The sequence below is a fragment of the Danio rerio genome, chromosome 14 (genome assembly GCF_052040795.2).
Source record: "Danio rerio strain M-AB ecotype USA chromosome 14, GRCz13ab, whole genome shotgun sequence".
In the NCBI taxonomy this organism is placed as follows: Eukaryota; Metazoa; Chordata; class Actinopteri; order Cypriniformes; family Danionidae; genus Danio; species Danio rerio.
In genome coordinates, this window is record NC_141034.1 from 24633201 (window position 1) to 24658866 (window position 25666).

At 33.8% G+C, this 25666-nt stretch overlaps 1 protein-coding gene and 1 long non-coding RNA gene across 2 annotated transcripts in view; one reads left to right on the top strand and one right to left on the bottom strand.

Annotated features, from left to right (window-relative positions):
- Positions 1–25666, top strand: part of aff2 (ALF transcription elongation factor 2) — a 408692-nt gene that overhangs the window by 213673 nt on the left and 169353 nt on the right. The window lies entirely within an intron of this gene.
- LOC147833941 (uncharacterized) lies at positions 1452–8865 on the bottom strand. The gene is made up of 4 exons (XR_015507480.1): positions 8473–8865; positions 7309–7943; positions 6022–7250; positions 1452–3351 (listed from the first exon to the last, which is right to left on the bottom strand). It is a non-coding gene; the product is annotated as an uncharacterized LOC147833941 (long non-coding RNA).

The following is a 25666-nucleotide window of genomic DNA, read 5'->3' on the forward strand; positions in this document are numbered from 1 at the left end:
ACTCAACTACAACTGCTGATTAAATATCATATAAAAATATATCATTTTAGAATAGTCCAACTTTAACAACAATAATCCCACCTAAGACTTTCACCATGTTGTGATCACAGCACAGTTCTGTCTAATGGTCTGAATTACTGAAATGTGTATTTCTATTTGTCATCATATCCCAAAGGCTTTATATAATTCATTTATACACTAGTGCAGCTGTAGTGAAGCTTAAAGCGTGTTTGTTTATTATCACAGTTGTGGGAAACAGAACGGCCACAAGGGACTGCAGAAATGTGACGTGTGTGTGAAATAGAGGTAGGGTTATCTAGACACCATATGGCGAGACTGCATGACTCTGCCACTTTCACATCTGTCATGTGCGGACCTTCATTCGGTCTGTTGGGAACAGAACTGACCAGGTGCTTTCAGGGCCAGGACTTTCTGGAAAACAAGGTTAAATGTGCCAACACTGCCAGCGCTACAAGAGCAAACATGCCTGGACAACAATTAAAGGCATAGTTCACCCAAAAATAAAAAAAAGATCAGTCATTATTTATTCACTCACCCTGGGGTTGTTCTAGTACTTTATGTGCTTCTTTTTGTTATAGGAACAGTAACCTGTATCATTTTTAACAAAACGTTGGACTTCTGTGAATGAAGGATTCTGTGATGTTTGTGAAACTCAATTAGTGCACATTTTAACCAAGATCAAGATAAATCGAAAAGTAACATGAAATAAACACTTATGTATATTATATTATGCACTGATTTTAATGCCTTTAACCCTTTCAGAAGATTTAAATACTCCCACTGATTATTCTACTTTTTTTTAATGTGACTTATTTATACCACATCGCTTTGAAGTTTCCATGATGATGCATCAGTATTATCACATCACACTATGATGATTTAAATCTATAGTTTTGTTTTGTTTGTTTCTTTTCCTCTTCTACAAACATTGACACACATCCTTACTATATTGTGAAATATTTAAAATTTAGATTTTTAAATATGTCTAAGAACATGTATTCTGTCATTTAAACAGTTTAATGATGATCATAATGTTCGATTTATCTATGACAGGTGATGGATGGCACCATGTTAGCTTGTGTTGCAGTAAAGACCTGCTGGATTTACAATGTTCATTCATCAACTTGTATCAAAATCTATGAAATTAAGTGTCTGTTTGTTACATGTTTAAGTTGGATGAGATGTAACATGAAGTGTCTCTACTGTGCTTGGTGAAAATGAGAAAACACAACAAATGGATAACTGAAACAAAAATAACAATTTCTTAAGCAAAGAATATCAAACTACGACTGTATGAATTTAGAATGTAATTTTCAATAACCAAATTAAACAAAAAAACTAGAGTCTTGCCAAAACAAAGAAATAAATATAACAAAACAATCTAAACCTAACCCACTAACATCACTAACAAAAAAAAAAATGCAGAAACAAAACCATTATTTTTGTGACGCTTAACTAAACTTCTTAACTATTCCAAAGCATAATAACAAATATGGCAACTCCTCCATAAACTGGCCCAATCCCTATTCCAATTCTACCCCTTAGCCTTTCCCCTTACACCTACCCCTCTTTTTGCGCATTCACATGAAGGGGTAGGGGTGTGCCAATTCTCTTCAGGTTGAAGCCGTAAGGCTAAGGGGAGGGGCAAGATATGCCTTCAAACTGAGATTTTTCAGGAATCCATTATAGAATACGCCAGGGTGGACTAATGATTATTATTTGTTTATTTTTTTAAAGTGAAAAGCACACTGACACACATCTGTGTACCAAAACACACACATTTCACTCATCACTCTTTGAAAAAAACAGTCATTATAGAATAATTGGAATTTGTAATGTAATTGTGAAAAGTTCATTAACCTTTCTCAATAGTCCTTCACTCAGGGCATTTTTACAACACTGGATACCTTCCAAGTAACTTCTGGATACAAACATAATGCCGATGGGACTGATCCAAAAAAAAAGGCTCCTGGCAGCTGCAGTCTTTTCTCTGAAACACTCAACTAAAGCCCACATGATTCTGAGTTACTTGAGTAACTCAATGTCTGCAGCTATTATTACTTCAACATTTTTACGGTTGATTACTTCGCATTAATGCTGGAACAAAAAATGCCAATGAATGTTTTGACAGTTGAAACACACGTTCACACCACTCATACAGTAACACAGTGCTTGAAATTTATGCTGAGCTCTTTAGCAACAGGCAGCCAATCATTAAATAAACAATGGTTGCTTTATTAAATATTCATATGCTTTAAACTGTCACAGACACATTCACACAGTGTTCCAGTACCTGGGGAAAAAGTTGAAAATGTAATGAACTGTGAAATGAAACAAGGACTTGCACAAGTCGGAAGAATACGATTTTTTTTATCTGGGGTCGCCACAGCGGAATGAACCGCCAGCTTATCCAGCATATGCCCTTCTAGCTGCAACCCATCTCTGGGAAACATCCATACACACTCATTCACACTCATACACTACGGACAATTTAGCGTTTAGAAAAACGTGCTGGATAAGTTGGTGACCCCGGAATAATAAAGGGACTAAGCCGACAAGAAAATGAATGAATGAATAATAACGATAAGTATAATTATTTTAGAGTGATTGTTGAAGGATCATGTGACTGAAGACTGGATGAATGAAACTAAAAAAAATCAACTTTAAAATGAAATAAATGAATAAATTAAATGATCAAGTACTTTTAAACTGTTATTTTATAGTGGAATAACACTTCACAATTACAATTACAATTTGTACTGTATTTTTGAAGAAATGCAGCCTTGATGAGCTGGATAAACCTATTTTAAAACACTTATAAATCATACTGACCCCAAACTTTTGACCGGTACTGTACAAGGTCATTGTTTGAGTGCTTTAAGTACCATGTAAAACCCTGTTAAACAAAAAATAAAACGCATTCATTGCAGCACATAATTATTGCATGAGTAGTGAATTAAAATTGAAGATTGTAATTATAGAATTAATGGCAGGGGATAGTGTAAATTCTCAACACTATTTTTATTTAAAATTCCAAATGAACACTGGTGTAGTGTTGAAAATTTGACACATAACACTGACTGGTGTTCAAATAATAATTTTTGATGTCGATATTTTACACTATACGAGTTTGCTAAGTAACACTCCCTGAGTGTTGATACTGTTAACTTTTTTTAAAAAGTGTTAATTCAACACTTTTATAGTGGTTCCCATATCAACTCTAAGGGAGTGTTAATTAGGCCAGTGATTAGATGACTAGCCGCGTTTCCACTATCGCGCCTAAAGCGAGCGAGCCAGGGCTAGCCAAGGCCAGTGGCGTTTCCACTGTCACTTCCGGGGCCTAATCGGGCCAAAGCGGGGCTTTCTTGGGGCCAGCGGCCGGCCTTTTTCGGCCCGCCAAATACCTTGGGCCAAAGAGGGCCAGCTGGGGCTTCGGGGCGGAGTGAAAGGAGAGGCGGGCACAGTTTTCCGATCGCACACGAGTACATGCGCCAAACACATAACAAATAAATAAATAAGAGAAAGAAAACATCTGGAACAAATTATAGGCTTGGGTCTTTTTTTGCATATGATCCCCCTTATGTTTCTCTTTTAAATGTAAGGTTGTTGCATAAAATGATAGTTTTAATAAGTCACTTTTCTTTGCTGCATCTCTTTGATGTTTCAATAATGCATACTAATCTTTACACCATATTAAAGACACAGCAGACAGTAAAGGATTTCAAGAGGTTTTGTCAAGTTTAATAAGTGTTTTTGCGCGTTTAGATGCCTGTGTATATGTGTGAGACCGAGGAAAAGAGCGCTCCATTCATAGCTCTGTTGATGCCGCGAGCGGCTTTTTTCTTTTCTTTTTATTGTTTTAATTTATTTTGGAGATAATACACTATATGAATACAACAGAAAGACATTAAACTTTACAAATTTCATGTCCGCTTTTGTAGGCTTAAAACAATAGTGTCATATCTAGATAAAATAGCCTAAGCTATATTTAAATAATTTAAAGAATTACAAATATCAGATAGGCATATAATAAAATCACATTAAATAAATAAACCAATATAAAACTAACAAAAGCTATAGCTATAACAATTAGGTACTATATTAAACTGTTTCTAATTTATATTAAACTTTCATTTTTCAAAAGCCTCTTTGAAAAAAAGATTTTCTAAAAAATAAATGAATAAATAAACACCGGAAAATGTTTTAAATATTATTTATAAAGTATTTGGATACGATGATATTAATCAAATCATGCAAACAGAGCATTTTCGGGGTGAGTGAACACAGAAACTAGGCGACCTTTTTTCTGTCTTCCAGCTGCGCAGCACTTTTTAGACGGGGAAAACTGCAAGTTCAAAATGTGTTCTGTGTCCTCAAACAAGTGTGTATGTTTTTATATAACGTGGTAAAATTAAAAAAGGAAATTTAAAATACATAAAGAGCTTTATTAGTGTATTGCTGCTGAGCGCAACGAAATATAGGCAATATTTTATTACGTGCTGCTCTTATGTGCTGAAACACTGAACACTTTACTTAAGATATAATAAGCAACATCTTTAAATAAAGGAAATCACCTATTAAGTGTCATAAAGCCTATAGCGAAAAATAATCATGTTTCAGTTCTCTCCGGAGCATTTGGGATAAATGTTGGACAGCGTCTGTCTAGAGGATGTTATAAAATACATTTTATATCGAGTTATTAATGGAGAATTTTATATATGTGGTGTTATATTATGGATGTGTGCGCTTCCTGCGCTGGATCCCTCCGTTGGTGGCAAGACCACTAGATTTCGATGCCAGTCGGTCGGCGAGTAAATGAATATGATGAATGAGAACACACAGGCATGTGCGTATAGACATGCGTTGTACTGCTGTACAGTAACGTGTCATTTGTTTGTTTTGGTTGTCCTAATTTTAATAGTTTCGTGATGATGTGATGGTGTGCTTTATCTGCATGATTCTCGCTGAAGTGGGCGGTTTGAGTGACGTTCGATTCAGGGATGTTCTGGGGGCGGGGTTTGCTGACGCGCTGCAAGCTACTAGCCCCACAGTGGAAACGCGACATGATTTCGGCTTCACTGCTCAACCTCCCGGGCGATTGGCCCGGCCTGGCCCAATATAAGCCCTGGCTCGCACTGGCCTGATAGTGGAAAAGCGTCCAAGCAAAAAAAAAAAAAAAAAAGAGTAAAATCATTCAATTAAAAACATAGATAACCTTATTTTCATTAGAATCAAAATGCACACACACAAAAAATATTGAAAACTGATATTTAAACAGATCATTTTCTACAGATATAAATCAGAACTCTCATTATACAGTGATTTGAGGAAGCAATCCTTTTGCTGACTAATTCAAGTGCTCGGATGAACTAGATGAATAAGATATTTCATTTTAAAAGTTCATTTCTACATTCATCTGCTGCTGTCAGGCCTGGGGTTTTATGGGTTAGTAGGTAAAAACATGTATCAGAAGCTGCATTTTAAATGTGACTTGCACTAGTGGCAGTACTAAAGCTACTATTACTGTTCTGTAGGGAATAAAACGAGAATATAATCAACACAAGAAACTCAAGAGTTTTCACCACAGATATGCTTGCGATACTAATGTCATATTGAAATACCAAATTAAAAGTTTATTCTTGATAGACGAAAATATTCACAGAGCCAAATGTGCCTTTCACTCGGGTTTTACGATATTTGGATTATTTTTAACTCAGACAGTGTTGGGGAAGCTATTCTGAAACTAGCTTGATAAGCTAAATGCTAATTACCAGGCAAAAGTAGCTAAGCTAATGTCAAGCTACACTTCAAAAAAAGTAGCTACACTACAAGTTACTTCCTAAAAGTAGCTAGTAGTTACAATTAAGCTACTTTTTTCACAAAAAGATGTGTAGGGTATGTAAACTATATTGTAACACTGCAATCATTTAATATCAAAGCTTAATGTTTTATTACACAGTTTTCGAATTTCCCAGACTGTCAAGAGTCTTAGTACAAAACCTAAACATATGGAGCAATGCAATAACAAAATAATTGATAAGTGATAATTAACTTGGAATAAGCACATGGTAGCACTTTCTAAATAAAAAAGTGACATATGGCTCCATTTTGGTAAGACATTTTATTGAAGCCCTCTTACAGTGTTCTCACTTTTGGCCAATTGACCCTACGCTAAGCCACGCTCAAAAACATTTTTTTTACCTTTTCAAAACCAAAAACCCACAAGGAGAAATACCGGTGTGAATCAAGCTGTGTGAGGGGTGCTAAAGGTGCAAAGCTAAGTTGGTTTTGTTTTGATATTTCTGACACATTCAGTGATAGACTGATGGCAATACCTCACACACATTACTCTAAACAGATCTAAACAGTTTGTCCTACAAAAATACAAAGCAAGTTATGTTTCACAGCTGTCTTTTTCTTTTTTTTTTTTTTTTTTTTTGCTCAATATTATAAGTACTGCTCTGTGTAAGCCTTCGCCATCGTACCTTAGTCATACTAATAATGAATAGGTCATAATGACATGAGTTATTGATCCGGAAAATACGCATCTGCGAATCTGTTGCTAACTTTACTGAACTTCATATTTACATCTATTTCAAGCTACGAATATTTGAAATTACAAATCAACAGAACAAAACCGAGATATGATCACAAACTGAGCACTTGCGATTAATATACTTTACCAGCAGCTGTTTTTAATTAATTTATATAGAGCACACAAACATACTGACAGTAATAGGTAACTTATTGTACATTGTTATGGGTCAACGATGCTAAAATTCAGCACAAATCCATAGTAACGCTATATATCATTGCACAACAATAACTCTATCAGGCTTTTTTGGTTAAAAATAGAGAAATCACGTTTTTTTATATTATTAGATTATTTTTAAATTTCACCTCTCCTGTTATGAGCTAATCTGTTGAATGGTCAGCGTATGGGTCAGCTAGGCTAAGCTAGCTTCAATTTTGATTAAATCATTCTCTAATTTTTTGCCTAATATCTCGTGAATATACCCCTGTAATGCATACTACAGTTCTTTTTTGTCAGGCTTTTTCGGGCTTGTTCACCAAAAATGACATTATATCCCTGCCTATTTCTGACAATGGTGCATTGTAAAAGCATTGTAAAAAAGCCATGCCAGGCACGGAAGCTTGACAGGCATAGCAACAGTAACTAAGATGGGCGGGGCTTAGCGAAGGGTCAATTTGCCAACTGTTTGCCAAAACTTTATGGATTGAATTTCAACTGTTGTTGCTTGAAAAAAATATTATTCACAAAAATACCAGTAATAAATCATTAAATAATATAGTCTCACTTTTTAGTATTGTGTCCTTAACTAATATGTACTTGCATCAAAAAGTAAATATTACAGATACAAATTACAGATGTAATTACATGCAGGCATTTAATCAAGCATAAGTACAATATCAAAACAAGTATAAGTACTATGTAGTGAAATATTTATTCAGTGTAAGCACATATTAGTCAAGGCCACGTAATACAAAGTGGGACCAATAATACAAATAAAAGAAAATTTACTAATAAATGGCCATTTTGTAATGTACACTTACCGGCCACTTTATTAGGTACACCTTACTAATAACGAATTGGACACTTTTTTGCATTCAGAACTGCCTTAATCCTTCGTGGCATAGATTCAACACAGTACTGGTAATATTCCTTAGAGATTTTGGTCAGCAATAATACTCAGGTAGGCTGTGGTCTTCTGCTGCACATCCGCCTCAAGGTTTGATGTGTTCAGAGAAGCTCTTCAGCGTCACCTACAACCAGCTCGAGATGCTCTTCTGCAACAGCTACAACCAGTCTGGCCATTCTCCTCTGACCTCTAGCATTAACAAGGCATTTGCGCCCACAGAACTGCCACTCACTGGATATTTCCTCTTTGTCGGACCATTTTCTGTAAACCACAGAGATGGTTGTGCATGAAAATCTCAGTAAATCTGCAGTTTCTGAAATATTCAAACCAGCTTGTCTGGCACCAACAACCATGCCACTTTCAAAGCCACTTAAATCACCTTTCTTCCCCATTCTGATGCTCAGTTTGAACAGCAGCAGATCGTCTTGACCATGTTTGTATGCCTAAATGCATTGAGTTGCTGCCATGTGATTGGCTAATTAGAAATCTGCGTTAACGAGCGGTTGGAAAGGTGTAAATAAAGTGGCCGGTGAGTATACTATTGTAGTATGTATTCTAGTAAGCAGCTGTGCTTCTTCAGATCATTACAGGTTCACTAGTTGTTGTCAACCTTGCTGAAAAAAGTACTTAGCTACCAGTAAAGCTACACTGTATCATGAGTAATATGATAGAAAGCAGAATGTAATGGGGACAAAATGTCAGACTAACAGACTAGTTTGTTTAAAGTTGACTTTGCTAAATGCTAATTTGTTAGCCCATTTGACCTGCTGCATTTCATCACTCCACCCACCAGCCAAAAGTGATTTATTCCAGGCCCTTTGTCAGCTAACAAAGGTAGATTTGGTAAAGATGATGAGCTTTAATTCTTCTCATTCGCTTCCCTTATTTTCTCTTCCTTCCTTCCCTCCTGCGGTCTCTGCCTCTTTCATTTGTTAGAGCCAGGCCTCCAGCTTATTAATTTCCACAGGAGGAGAGCGGTGTTTGCTGTGGGCATCGTGGGCAGCAGGCTGGATGATTTGCGAGCTCAGATTAATAATCTCAGTCCCAGTGGAATTACGCGGCTCCCTCTCCGGTGACATTCTGGACCAGGTCTGCTTTATGCCTGGGTGGTCGTGTATTTGGAGAGTGTCCTAGGGATCTGTTTTTATCCAGTCCTCCTCCTTTTCCCTCCTCCTGCTGCCTCGGCAAGCATCTGAGGGATGTTGTGATCTGCATGGTAATTAGGTGTTTTTGTTCCACTGAGAGGCGACAGCAGTGGGAAAGGTGGGCCAGCAGTCCGAGAGACTCCAGCCGTCTGGAGGAGGATTGAACACTGTTCAGAGGGAAATTCGTTTACACTGTTAAATTTTGGCTTTTTACATTCCGATGGTGTTTTAAAATTTTAAATGTAATTAACCGTAACTTACAAAGATTTAATTATTGTTAACGTATTGTAGACAATTTATTATTTTTAGATACAGAACATATTGTGGACTTAAAATGAAAATTTATATTTTCAAAATAATAATAATTATTATTATTTTTTAATTATTTATTTTTCATTTTATTTAATTTTTGGTTATTTATTATTTATGTACTTTATTTATTTATTTATTTTACTTATTTTGTATTTCATCATACTCATTTATACTCATTTTCATACTTGTTTAATCAGTTCTTTTTCATTTTGTTAGACTAATTAAGTTCCTTTGTAAGTCTAATTGTACAATTAGTTAAATTATGAGTTGTCTACAACCCTAGTTTGGAGAGATGAGTGCAAAGCCCTGAGGAAGCATGCATTACTCTAAATATATTTATCCCAATCAGGATTCACTCTACAGAGTAGTAGTTTTATTTTTACTCTCTGTATTTTCATATTATCCCCAAAGTATTGTTTGGTGTAATTGAATTGTGTCAGACTTAACAGCAGCGAGTTCATCTTGATAGCAGCTCTTCTGAGATGATTCATCAAATAGTGCACTATCGTTATTATCCCAGTTTGCGAAACACTCAGATAGTATGTAATCTGCTAACCTGTCGCAGCCACTGCAGCGTTATGGTGACAGGTCCCAGGGGTCACGGTGGAGAGCCTGGTCCCTGAGGCCGGCTGCTGTGTAGACAAGCCTTCCCGGGGTCTCAGAGCTGATGTTTAGCCTCATGGCGAGTGTCAGGCTAAGCACTGGTGGCAGGGGATTGTACGACGCTCAGTGGGAGTATGCCAACCTGTCAACACACGTTAACATCCCGACTGCCGCCGCACCGGCAACTTCCCAACACACAAGACGCAGTCAGGCCTGCTGAAGTGAACAGCGCAGACAGAGCCGCACACACACACACACACACACACACACACACACACACACACACACACACACACACACACACACACACACACATACACGCATTCAAAACGCCACTCAGAGTTCACACAAAGACCACAAAACAGCCCAGAGCAACAGATCTGCAAGGTTATGGATGTGCTCTGAAAGCTTTCTTAAGCAAAGAGAACACACAGAAACAATCTAATGCCTCTGTTTTAGCTTACTTTGCTCAAAAATACTGTAGCTTTCATTTGAATAGCAACCATTTTTGATCAAGGATTAGTTTTTCAGTGTTTAATAGTGGTGCTTGATAAGACTAGCAGAAATATTGTTAACCCTGAGTTTTAAACTTTAGCAACTAACTTTTACTTATAGTAAATAAGTGTGCAATGTATGAAATGGAATGAAAAAACAAGTATTGAAAACATCACACAAAACAGATTTCTTACGGTTCTGTCGACTTCTTTGGTACAAACAACCAAAGAAATCCATATATGCAAAGAAAGCAAAGCTAATTAGTTTACAAATGAAGTTATGCCTAATAATATGAAATTATGCAGGGAAAGAGTATTGAACACTTGAGGAAAGGGACGGGTAGACATGTAGTGAAAGCCCAGTTAGCAACCATCTGGCCTTCCTCATTGTAAATTACTATTAGCTGCTTCAGTCCAACATCCACATTTTCAGGATGGTGAAGATGAAACCAAAGTGAATATTTCAGCAAAACAATGATCTTAAACACAGCAAACGAAACTCTGCTTTCAGAGAAAGAAAACCAAGCTGTGAAATGGCCCAGCCGCACCTGACTTGAACCCACTGTAAAATACATATTAAAGATTAGATTTGATAGGCAAGACCCAAAGAACCATCAAGGTTTTTACACTCTGTTGAAGTCTGTGAAAAACTCACACCTTAGCAATTAATGTGACTTTATTCTCCATATGAGAGTCGTCTTTAAGCTGCCAGTAGCAACATAAGCCTATTATATAAAGTAATAAATTGTTTCAGTTGTAGAAGTATTTTCTCCTTGTGTCATTTCATTTTTATTACACGTAACTTATTTTTCAGATTTACTTTTATTTTAATGCATGTATTGTTTGGGTTTTTACCAAAATCTGGTTAAATTCCATGTCAACAGCTTCGTTAGAAATACTTTTCCCAGGAAAAAAACATGAAGTGTTCAATACTTATTTCCACCTGCTGTATGTGCATGAAAGTTTTAAATTGACAAAGGCTTTTGCTTAACCCTATTGACCTTATTCTAAAATGTGGAAGTGCACCTGTTTTCGCGATTGTCTTAGAACTTCCGTTTCAGTCGCCTATGGGAGAAATGACAAGGAATAATAAACGGCAAAAAACGGTCAAACTACTTGCTCTACAAACAAATGTTTGCATGACTATACAGACCAAGTAGAATAATATAACAAGGAAATATCAGTTTGCAACATCAAACAGCGAAACGAGCAGTTTTTAATGTCTAAAAATGAATGGAAGTGAATGAGACAGGAAGTCTCGTGCCAAAAAGGTTTAAATGGCAGCGCCCGCTCGTCTGCGTAGAATAAGGTCAATACGGCCAGCTTTGGATTTATTGAATCAGAAGCAGATAAGAGTATGCTTCTCTCACACAAAAGACATTCCATTGTTGTTTTTATTTTGTTATTTACAAACATAACAGTTGCCATATCACACTCATAACAGTGTGTATATTAGCTATTAGCTGTGATTTCCTTATTCAAATGAGGCCTCTAAATTTGTGTTGACGCTTTTTATTTACTCTTTTTTATTATTATTTCATGGAAACTAACTCTGGTGTATTTGCTCTCTTTGTGCTCTTCATATGAATATGTGTGAACGCTGCTGTTTGAAGCCATGTCGCAGACCAGAGGTGTGTTTCCCAAACACTGGCATAACTTATGCTTAAACTACCATAGTATAAAGCATAATTTGGAAATAAACTATGCAGTGGCGAGGGTTTCCAGAACTCTGTTGGAGATCATCATTTGACACACATTAGTTAAAATGTAAAACATCCATAATGACATTACTCAAGGAGGTAAAGAAACAATTCTTTAGATAAAATCTGCAATATATGCTTATATGTTTATCTAACTCTGTATATCATTTATTTTTTTACACAAAATATTATTATTTATTATTATTATTATTATTATTATTTAATTTTTTTTTTCAAAAATATGAATTCTGTTATGAATTACTCAACCTATGCCATTCCAGTCCTCTAAGACCTTCATTCATCTTCAGAAAACAAATGATGTTGTTTTAGATAAGACCCGAGAGCACTCACATTCTCCATAGACAGCAATAGGCTTGAGACGTTTAAAAGCAAGAAAAGGAACCAAAAACATTGTCAAAACATGTGTCTTCAGAGTAATCAAACAAAGCTCCAGAAAGTTAAAAACAACTTTGTTTCCTAATATCTTTTCTTCTGCACTGAAAAAACGTTTTGTTGCTTGTTCAAACTACTGATTTGAAATAAAAATAAGAAGTTGAAACAACATTATTCTTAAGTTTTTTGAGGGACAACTTAATTTTTTTTAATGTTTAATCCACCTAAATTTGTAATAACAATTACATTAACTTAATTAATTTGTGTTAAATGACATAAAGGAATTGTGTGGAACCCAGCATTTTTTGTGTGATAGGTGATGTTGCACATTTACTGTGGGCAGTATGATGTATTGCCTTTAGAGTCAGTAGCATGCAAGCATTGCATGTAAAAGCACACCCTGATCTGACATTGTTGATTTAACAGTTATTTGATGCAGAGTTGTTCTTGGAACTTAATTTGATTATAGTTGAACCTCTGAAGTGACATAGAATGTCTTGTGTTCCAAAGATGGGATTATAACAACATGAGTGTGAGTAGTTATTAATAAGAGTTTTATTTTTATTTTGAATTAACCTCCTAATAACATTTTGCATACTTTCTAATGGACTTAAGTTGAATATATTCCATCCAGAACAGAACATCTTAAAAATATTGCAAAAACTTATTGAAAGCTGCATAAAGCAAACGCTCAAAACACTGAATCAATCTGATATTGTGTTTGGTGCAGCCGAGCGTTACGTATTTTTATTAAGGATTTCTTCTTGTATCTGAGAAGAGATCTTGACATGTTTGAGGAAATGTCCTTCTGTCAGTCACATTCAGCAAACGTGCTATGACATGGTTCACTTACTTGGCAGTTGCTCAATGGAAGACAAACACGTGAAATTGGAGAAACATCCTTCCTGTTTTAGTAAAGAACTGTGAGAAGTGTACTAACTTTAAATCAATGCTGACTTACCCTTCCGACCCGACTGTAATCGCAAAAGATGTGTGGAAAACAGGTTAGATGTTTAAAAATCAGCTTTTGGTAGATGAGACATTGAAAACACATGCATCTTCTAGCCAGACATTGAATAGGGGATGGAAAATGTTGAAGAAGAAGAAAAAAAAGGCAGTTAGTAAGTCTTTATATTGAATAAATATATGTAAATATAATGGAACTGCTGTGAAAAAAAAATTATTCGGCAACTGCCAAGAGAACTGGTGTAAGAAGCACATTACCGAATCAGTCAGCAACAGGACAATCTCTTTATTATATTTTATTTTATATATTTTCATTTTGTTGATTTATAAATAAACTTCAATAGCTACAGTTGAAGTCGGAATTATTAGTCCCCCTTTGATTCTTTTTTTGTTTTTTTCTTTTTTCAAACTATGTTTAACAGGGCCAGGAAAGTTTTACAGTATGTTTAAGATTATTTTTGTCTTCTGGAGAAAATCATATTTGTTTTTTTTATTCGGCTAAAATAAAAGCAGTTATTAATTTTTAAACACCATTTAAAGAAAAAATGATTACCCCCTTTAAGCTATTTTTTATGATAGTCTACAGAACAAACCATCATTATACACTAACTTGCCTAATTAACCTAATCTGCCTAGTTAACCTAATTAACCTAGTCGGCCTTAGTCCCTTTATTAATCCGAGGTCGCCACAGCAGAATGAACCGCCAACTTATCCAGCACTTGAAGCTGTATAGAAGTGTCTTGAAATATCTTGTAAAATATTATGAACTGTCATTATGTCAAAGATGAAATAAATCAGTAATTAGAAATGACTTATTAAAACTTTTAAGTTTAGAAATGTGTTGAAAAAATTTAGGGAAAATAAACAAGGGTTCTAATAATTCAGGGGGGCTAATAATTCTGACCTCAACTTTAAATGGTACTTGTGACATTCTTGAATAAATGCAATACTACAAATGTATTGGAGCAGCAGGACATATTGTATCACCTTACCTTCTAAAACTGTTGTACTCTTTTTTTTTTTTTTTTTTCGACCCACATATAGTTTTGTTTTTTGTAATTTTCTTTTTGTTTTTACACATATTCTTTTATTTGCTTTATACTGCATGCTGCTGAATTATGCTTAAAGTTCAAATTTGTTCAAAATATAAAAATATGAGATTCTTTTTTTTTTTTTGCCCTGTGTAACACTTTGCATGATTTATATTTATATTTTGACTGTCACCGTTATTAAAATGGATTGTTTTATTTAAAAAACATGTATTTTTCTTATAGATTTAAAGCATGTATTTATTTATTTATTTTTTAACTATTAATTTTATTTTTTCTGTTTATTTACTTATTACTTATTTGTTTGCTATATAACCTTAAAACCAAAAATAATTTTATTTTGAAAAAAATTGGAAACATATTCATAGTTTCAAGTCACTGTAATTGTCTATAATATGTCATTAATTATTATGTAAGTAATTCTTCATAGTATTTCATAATTAATTACTAATTAATAATTTCATTTAACAAATAACTAAAAACTCAGGGTGTTCGTGGGGTCTTAAAAAGTCTAAAAACACAATTTTAGGCCTAAGCTTTAAATTCTGAAATATTGTCTTGTTGTTCTTAATTTTTTATCATTTTCTCATTCCTTTTTTTTTTTTTTTTTGGCTCAGTCCTTTTATTAATCAGGAGTCTCCACAGTGGAATGAACTTCCAATTTATCCAGTATATGTTTTATGAAGCAGATGTCCTTTCAGGCGCAACCCAACAATGGGAAACCCCCACACACTCTTGCATTCAGACACATACACTACGGCCTATTTAGCTTTTTCAATTCAACTGTATCTTGCGTCTTTGGACTATGGGGAAATCCGGAGCACCGGATTTTTATTTTTATTTATTTATATATTTTTTTAGAAGATTTATAGTTTTTTAGCCATGTATAACACATGCTTTTAATTGAATTGAATGTAACTGTTATTAATTTGGATTATTTTATAAAAACATGGAGTTGTCTAGGCGTAAAGCATGTATTTATTTCAATAAAATTGCATTGCATTAATTTTTACATTTTTTATTTTTACTTGTTTGCTATATAACCATTAAACCAAAAATTATTTTACTTTGGAAAAATTGGAAACATGTTCATAGTTTCACTGTAATTAACTATTGTAATTGTAATCAAATTCAACATTTCATTATGTTCATAAAGCGTAATATGTTACTAGTTATTTCATAATTAATTACTAATTAACAATTTCATTCAACAATTAACTAAATACTCGGGGTGTGAGTGGGGTCTTAGAATGTCTTAAAAGTCGAAAACAAAATTTTAAGCCATAAAAAGTTTTAAATTCACTGAATACTTGTTGGTCTTAAACAATTTTAAACAGGACTTAATATTGTTTATTAACCCCTACCCAGTTGATCCAACAAACACCCAATGACCAACAGTACATCTCTTTTAGCAAAACGCCTTTTAAATGTTGAAAAATGTGTGTACAGTGTACAACTAGTCTGTTTATTTTGATACATTATTTGAAATATGTGGCTTAGAAATACTTAATTAGAATTAGTTTTTTGATATGACAATTAGTTTTATTTATTTATTTATTTATTTATTTTCTGCTTGGCCATTATAAAAACTCTTAGGGCTCTATTTTGACGATACATGTGCAAAGTTCAAACGCATTCAGGCCGTATCAGAATCAACTTTTGCTAATATAAGGATGGAAAAATCCGCTTTGCACCATGGCGCTTGGTCTAAAAGGGTTAAGCTTATTTTCTTAATGAGTTTTAGGTTTGTTTTAAGAATAAACCCATCAGAGTCTCGTCTCCCATTCCCTTTTAAGAGTCAGTTGCGTCGCGTTATAGTGTATTTGCTATTTACATGACGACTTTGTAAGTGAAAAACTGAGCGTTTCACTTGCAAGAAAACAGTTAAACAGAGCATCTGCAGCACGAGAATAAGAGATAAGGCCTCGCATTATCTAATTTCACTTTCGCTCTCATGGATACGGAAACCTTGTACGCACAGACATCATATAGCCTATGTATAATTCATTTTTGTTTAAGCGCAAAGATTTGTTTCAAAACTATTTCTAAATTCAGTTCTATCCAAATACACATGCTATGCCCATATGGTCTGAAACCTGACAGGTGGGCAAATCTAAGCTTGTTTTTAATAAAACAAATATAAATATGGATATAATAAATAATACTGCTAATAATAATAACATTATACAAAACCAAATTGTCACGAATAAACTGAAAAAGCTTCCCGAGATGAAGAAGGCATTAATGTAAGGTTTTTAAATTTATGTAGGCTAGAAAATATTATGTTTCGTAATACTTTAATAATTTAGATTTATATCATATATATATATATATATATATATATATATATATATATATATATATATATATATATATATATATATATCCTTATTATATCCTATTTATATCCTTAATATTTTTATTATTTTTCATATGTAAAGATATTTGATTATTGCTCTCTTGTGTGTATTAGGCAGTGTGTAAGCGAGGCGCACAACTAACGCGTTCTGCGCTGGACAATAGACCGGCTTTGTTCTGGTCTTTTGAAAAATCTATTTTAGTTTTTCAAAATAGCAATGCACCTCAGAATGCCTTTCTTTTGTAGACCAATACACCTATGGGTGTATATGAGCGCAAATAAGTAAACCGCGTGGCACAAAACGTCAAAACAACTCTTGCACCAAGCTGAAACTAGCAAACAACAATTGCACCGCGCCTTGCACCACATTGTGTCAGGTGTATGATAGGGCCCTTAGTGTTTAGTCCTATATATGTCTGAAATGTCATTCTTGATGGTCTTGAAAAGGTCTTAAAATGTCTTAAATTTGACTTACTGATACCTACAGAAACCCTGAGACTAGTGCTCATTTAATATAGCATGTTCTGCCTTTTTATTTTAGGCAGGGAGATCGCTCTGACTGTTTTTTTAATGAATTAAAAACTTTATACATTTCTTTCATGTTATAATTGTATTTAAATTCAGAATTGCCTTTTTATGCATTCTAAAATCAACTAATAGTATAAAAAAGAGCATCAATTCACCCCACCATCCCACCTTGAATCCACAACTGACTTTATCAGTCAACAAAACCAAAATGCGCATCTCCTAGTATTCAGCAGAGTCACTCCAGCATCCGCCAAGCGCATGTCAAAGAATTTTGGTCTGAAAGATGAATCTTTATATTCAATCACTCAAACTTGGAATGCTATTGAATGTCACACCTTGTACCGTTCTCTTTAATACAGTGCATATACAAGAGCAGAGCAGAATAGCAGATGTTAAGGTGTCTACAAAAGGCAGACGCTGTCGAGAGACGTCTTGAATATTGAATGGGCTTCTCGAGGCTGTGTCTTCTAGCACGGGGAGCCCTTGAAGAAACTTGAAAGAGATTGCATTATATTATCCAAGTGCAGAACTGGTTTTGTCAACACATCCAGCGGCTGCCCCTTGTGGTCTAAACCCGTGTGAAGGTGCCTCCTTAACAACTACATTTGGTCTGGTCACACTAAATCATGTATGATGGGACGGGTTGAGAAGCCAGAGAGCGTGAACCTGCTTTCTTTGTCTCTCTCGCTTGTCTGTCTTCTCAGCTCAAAGACTCCATTACACATGACAGATCAAAGACTGGCTGACAGCCTTCCAGAGACGCACATCTCCATTTGCGTGGCAAACAAACCCTCCTCGTGATTTTACCGCCTTTGTGTTTTATGTATTTTTAATTTTTTTTTTCAGTCTGACAGTCCCTTGCAGTCACATTTTTTTTTGTATTCGCACAGGAGCGGAGAAATATGGCTCACTGTACTGTTTCATAGCGGTGAATGTGTTTACAATTATAAATAATTGTAAATCGTGATTTAATTCTCAATTTTCAGTTAAAACGTTTGTGTTTTATACAAGATTGAATTGATTAATTGGAAAAAAAAATGTTGGTTCATGCCATTGAGTGTCTGACTTAAAAAAAATAAATAGTTTTGCCTTTTGTTTGTTTAGAAAAGTGATTTTATTCAAAACATTGACTCTTTTTGTTTATATAATTATTTATTTGTTTTTAGTTTGTTCTGCATGCATGGAAACATGGTTTGTTTTGTTCAACATGGATTGATTTATACAGACATAGACTGCTTTGTTTGGATTTTTGATTTGATTAGTTTTTGTTCACACAATCTTGTTTTATAAAAACACACAACGTTTTAACATCATTGTTTTACGTCAACATTTGTTGTTTTTAGCTACATAGATTGTTTTATGAAATCATTTATTACTGATTTATTTGATTAAGCATGAACTGTTATATGAAACCATGGATTTTGTTTTTAATTTTATCTATTTTATCTTATTCAATGTTTTATGCTATCAAAGTTGCTTTCTTATTAATTTTATAATGTAATAATATATCATCACCTTAGAATTATAAGGTTCTATCTGACTTTTTTGTCAAAATTGAGTTATTCACATATTCTTATTGAATGACAACTTATTTACATAATGAGATGTTTTTTTATTTTTTTATTTTTTTTACATTTTAAGACTTTTTATTTCAAAAACAAAAAAAGGTTTTATTTACAAAGTTGAACTCTAGTGTGGCTAAAGTTTTTTCTGAGAGCCAATCAGCATTTCAAATGCATGCATGAGGACTGATCAAGATCAGCTTTCTTTGTCATTTCACCCGACTGATCCATTGACAGTGGGAAAGACTAGAAAGAAACACAAAATCAGAGTTGACTAAATAATGTCGTCACACCACACAAAATTTAGAAGAACTCTAAAACTGAAAAAAAATGTGTGTAAATGTAATGATTTAGAAGCATTTTTTGACATTAAGATAAAATGTTAATTTTTAAAAAGGAAACTATTATTTTCAAAAGTCATATACTAAATGTAAAATATTTATTTGTGTACATATAGTCAGCAAAACATTTTTCAGTGTTTAATAAACTCATGTGCTCATAGTCTGTTTTCTTTTAAAGTTTTTAAATTTAAAATTATGACTTGATGGGCAAACTTAATTCATGGGGCATATAATTCAATAAATATACCTCAATAATTCATATAAAGCATATAATTCAATAAATATGACTATATTAATTAAATAAAATTAACATCTGCACTGGACAAAATATTCAGCACAGCCTTGTATGCTTAATTTGAATAATAACAAATATTCATTCTAAAACATTAAACAAATTTTATGGAAAAAGAAAATAAATAAATAAATAAATAACTCTCAAACATCAACATGTTGTTACAACACCATTTTTTTTATTAAATCAATAGACAGGCTGATTTTATTTCTTGGAAAGTAATGCTTTATTTAATGACCTGCCAGATAGAACCTTATAATTCCAAGTGCAAAATTACTTTTTAGAATTAGAAGGTTCTATCTACATTTGCACTGTTCTTTTTACCCCAACTTGCAAGTTTAAGAGAATTTAGATTATTTACATTTAGAGTACATTAAGGTTTCTGTAATGTTAACGTATGAAAGAGAACTGTTATACACATTTTGTTTGCTATATGAAATGCAAAAAAACTTGATATCTCAAAATCATTGGGGACACAGATAGAACCGTATAATCCAAGGTGGCGATATATACAGTATATTTAGATGCAAAAACCTCTAAAGGCCATTTAAAATCTTCAAAAAAATTGTGTATTTATCAGGTTCCTGTTTGCGGGTTCAGTAAATTCAGTTTTATGGTTTAAAATGAAATAACTTAACATAAACATAGGAGTCTGAGAAAAATCCTCATGTCAATAGACATTTCAGATGGCACTTTTTTGCACCTAAAAAATCTGAATTATTAGCCCCCCTGAATTATTAGCCCTATTTCTGTTTAACGGAGAAATTTCTGTTTAATAACTAATTTTTATGAACATTTATTTTATCTTTACCATGATGACTGTAAATAATATTTGACTAGGTATTTTTAAAGTGACATTTAAAGACTTAATTAGGTTAACTAGGCAGGTTAGGGTAATTAGGCAAGTATTTATATAATGACAGACTATTGAAAAAAAAAAAAAAAAAAAAAAAAATATATATATATATATATATATATATATATATATATATATATATATATATATATATATATATATAAATATATATATATATATAAATAGCTTGAAGGGGCTAATAATTTTGACCTTAAAATGTTTTTTTTTTATTTTTTTTTTTTTTATTAAAAACTGTTTATTCTAGCCAAAATAAAATAAATAAGACTTTATCCAGGGAAAAAAATATATATATTATCAAACATACTGTAAAAATATTCTTGCTCTGCTAAACATCATTTAGGAAATATATATATAAAAAAATGCAATTCAAACGGGGGCTAATAATTACTAATGACTTCAATTGTATATAAATAACATGTATTTCTTTTTTTCATGGCTGTAATTACTATGGTTGCACATTTTTACAGTATTGCTATCGAAAAAAAAAAAAAGTAGGATTGCCTTGTTGGCATGGGAATTGTACGAAATTAGAACTACAACTAACGATTATCAACCACTAAGTAACCATTAATCAACAATATCACATTTTCTGATAAAAAAACAATCGCACCAATTATCATGATATCAAAGTTTACATTTCTTAAGAAAGCAACTTTGGGTGAGGTCAGCTTCTCATAATTGTTGTTGCTTTAATCTTCCATTCTGCTTGTTTTGGAATTTCTCTTCCCTATGCTCTTTTTGGATTTGTGCATTGGACACCGGCCATTGCTTTTTCATTTGGCACATCTCCAGTTTGGCCTCAACCAATCTGTGCTATCCTGCATAGACACGCACTCAAAATTGACTTGTTTCTCAGAGATCTTGTGACACAGTATGGGAGAGATCTTAACTTCTCCCATCTCATCTGCCCACTCATCCATATCTAGATATGAGTATATTCATGCATACCGTCACCGTCAGCTCTGTGTGCTTTTTTCTTGTCATCCATCATCCGCCTTTCCTTGTTTATTCCTCAATCCACTGTCAGCCGCTTATACAGGCTCGGTCTGTCTTTCAGCTTCTCTCATTTTGCTTTTCAAATCTGCCTGTTTACTCCCAGAGCCACTCTTCCACATCTTAAACGCTATTTGAGTGCTTCGAAGCAGTTCCCCACGTCAATACCAGACTTTTTTCCCCTCCTTCCTTTTCCTTTAAGAAACAGACTAATACATTTTATCTGTTGCTGATGCAGACTCTCTCTGAACAGCTATTTCAGAGTAAAAACACGCTCCTGACCCAGTAATTGTCACCGCGTTATTCCTGCGGATCCTCCGATAATTCAAAGGAATAGGTTCTGCTCTCTTGCTGAAAAAATTCGGCAGTCGTGCAGAACGACGTGACTGACACCTCCTCCGTTCTCTACAGTCGAGCCGAAAAAAGAAATTCACAGAAATTAGTGACACTTCCAGTGATCTTTGTATCTGCCAATTAAAAAGTTCTTTTTTTCCTGTAAGAAGAAGACAGGAAGACATCATGCTAAATTTGTTCTGGAAAAAAAAAAAATGAGACTGAAGTGATTCACTGTGATTAAAGCTGGCAATGCCGACTAGATCACTCGTTTTCTTCACACTTTTCTTTGTTCCGTATGTGCGAGTGTCGCTTTAAAACATGGATTTGAAAGAGACGAGGCTGCATCCAATTTTCACATTTGAATTTATTCATGCCAAACATCTTGTTCTTTCATACACAGATTTAACATTTATCCTCTTCAGGTTTGAGATGGAAAACTAAAAATTAATCGTGTTTACTAATTAAAATTGTCAGTTGCTACATTTTACAGTGAATTTGATGTTGTCTACTGTGAATATTACTCATCTGTTACATTTGGATAAATCCATACACAGAGACATTTCATGAAAGTCACTATTTTATTAAATATTTATATATTTAGTAAAGTAGTCAAATACTCTATAGATTAGACCGTATCCTAATTGATTGATTGCTTGATGTTAGTTAGTTAGTTAGTTAGTTAGTTAGTTAGTTAGTTAGTTAGTTAGTTAGTTAGTTAGTTAGTTAGTTAGTTAGTTAGTTGGTTAGTTAGTTAGTTGACTTTGGTTGGTTAGTTACAGTACTTAATTGCAGTTGTTAGTTACCAGTGATGCTACTAGCTTAACTACATTTCTTAGTAGCTTGGCGGTAGTGTCGCTATTTTCTGAATCCGTAGCTTTTCTGTAGCTCAGCTATTTTATTAAGCAAGTTGCGCAGTAGCGTCCACACAAGCTACATTTACCGATCACAGATTATTAAGTGCCGGCACTGACATTCACGGAGGTGTGAGGCCGGTGTCTAGCCGATAAAAGTAAATATGGTGATAAAAGTAAAAAAAAAATATGGTGGCAGGGATTTGGCGTTACTGCCACCTCTTGGTGAGGGGTGTGTTTACCAAACAACGACGTAACTCTCTTAAGAAGTAGTTACTCTACCCAGTTTAGAGCATCAGTATAGGCGTTTTACATTATAACTAACGTGGTTCAAGCGATGGATCTGGGAAAGGGAAACTATGGGTTTTGGGAAACACTTGTCACTACATAGTTTTTTTTTCCCAAACGAAAAATATGATAGTTAAGCCTCCTTAACTATGATAGTTAAGCCGTGAAAAACCCATCATTTCTTTGTGCAAATTATATTGTTTTACATGCAAACACATTTAAAATAAAATTCAATATTAGATTTGGTAAAAACATGCACTTGCTTTCCATATTAACTGAAATATATGAAAATGGCACATTGGGACTATGTTTGCGTTACTAATATTATTGAAAAGTTGAACATTACATATTCTATTCTAAAACATATCATTTACAAAAGCTAACAGGTATTCTAACATCATATAAATAAACAAATAACGAGGCTATTTATTATAAAATGAAATGTAATATTAATTATTTATTAGAAATAAAAAATCTAACTTTAATAATAATAGTAATGATTATGATGATGATAATAATAATACAAATTATTATTATTATTATTATTATTATTATTGAAAAAGTAGCATATTGTTTATTTATTTTAGATTTTTAAAAAAGTCTACTTTTACAATTTGTCATTTACAGTACAAATACTTAATAAATAACCCACTATAAATTAAAATAATTAACGTATGCTTTTTGTTTTCACAAGCTTTGGAGACGCAATATAAATTCCGCTTTTATGTAAAAGGTCATCTATAGCTTTCCCCATGAGGCTGTGTTCAAAATGACATCAATGTTTTAAAAGTGCACTGCGAAAAGAACACAATTGTAAACATGAAGTTCGATAAAACTGAACTGTAAAAATAGTTTGAAAGCAAATTACACCTAAGAGAGATGACCTTAATGCTTTTTATTTTTAATAATTCCAACTTTGAATGTTAAAATGTTTGAATGTAAAATGAAAAGGGCATAGGGGGGAGAAGTGGGAATAGAACACAGAACTCCAGAGCTGTAGTTGCGAGTGCTCAAGTTTGCGACACAGTTTGCAAATGTTTGTTGGAGCGACGGATTTGGGAAACGACAAATCAACAAACTATGTTTGTAACAATGGAACTTGCGACCTTAGTTGTCTAACGATGGTTTTGGGAAACCCACGTTTACTTTAGTAAAGGCTAAAATATACTATGGTAATTACTATTAGTTCATGATACTAATACTACTACATTATGTAGTGTAATTCATTAATGAATAGTTGTAAATATGTAATACAATATAATGCTTATTCTTAAATATTCCCCTTTGCTATAAATTACTATAGTATTATAAATGGTAATACCTACCTTTATTGGAGTTTTTCTACTTTGTATATACTCTCTCTCTCTCTCTCTCTCTCTCTCTCTCTCTCTCTCTCTCTCTCTCTCTCTCTCTCTCTCTCTCTCTCTCTCTCTCTCTCTCTATATATATATATATATATATATACAGTGTTTATGATAATTACAGGTTATAATGAGAATGTTTTTTTTAATTGTCCTTAAATAAATCTGTTACATCTGTTATATATTCTGTGATTGTTGACGGCATGTCATTACACCCATATTTTTACATTTTATTTAGACAATTTACCCACTTTTCTTGAAGTAAAAACTGTCTGCATGATAATACACATACAGTAGATCTACAAAGATATACAAAGTAGGCCAAAAAAAAACAAAAAAAAAAAAAACAGTTTGATATTTCAAATATTTCAGACATTTCTTTTGGCTTTGTGGCATTGCAATATTTGACTTCACAATAATCTTAACCCGAGAAGCTTTTTTGATTCACGATGGGATATTGCCTGTCGCACGGAAATCATTTGAAAACCCATTCAATCTCATTGTATCCCCAAGTACTGAGAGCTTCCCTGCTGAAACGTGGAAATAAGATCTCAGCTGGACGGTCCCTTTTTCCCGCCATTTCCCTGCAAATCATGGGGTGATATGAAGTACACGGGTGACTCTCTCTGCTTCTCTGTGGGCCTCTAAATATACGCATTACATGATTATAAAAGCAATTTGCCCTCCCCAAAAGCTCTTAACGACACTTTTAATGTCCAAGCTCTTGCTCACTGCCATTAAATTTGTTGTAACGTTTTCCAAATTGCTCTATTTTGGAGGAATTTTGGTAAGAGAGAGTGCAACATTGAGTTGCTCTTGAACAAAAATAAAAGACTTTTTTCCTGGCATAAACAACTTAGCAGCGGGAACGAGTCCTCCTTCATATCACTGACATTTTCTGTCAGGCCAGAGGCAATAAGAGCGAGGTTTGCATTCAGAGCGTACCGCAAAGCACCTTTTAGTGTCACGACTGGAACCGAAATGGGGTTCACCACAGGTAACGGAGAAATGAACTGGCATGTCAGAGGAATGGGCTCTCTCCGCCACACTCTTAATATCAGAGCAAAGCAGGACAATGGCAGAGCAACATCTGATTAGTGCGGCTGAGCTCCAACATTCGGTTTCTATGGGAACAGGATATTATGTGCTGGCCCTGAGCAAACAGGAAGTTTATGTCTGTGAGCTGTGTTTACAATGGCCTGTCCGACTCCACTGCTCAGGGTGGCATCTTCAGGGATATTGGGCATGGAAGATGGCAGAAACATAATCAGTATTGTGAAGTATATGTTCTACTGAGTAACACTTTACTTAAATGGGGTTCATAAGAAACTTGAAACCTTTATAATCATGTGAATGAGATTGTATGCATGCTTATGACAATTGTTAAAATGTGTCCTTAGCTCAGTTGTGTCATTTTAAATGCAAAGATGATATTGTTTGTTATGACTACTTGACATTATTGAGATAGCATAACTTGTCCTATATTGGCCATAAACATGATTGTAATGAGGCATTATAATTGTGCCATAAATA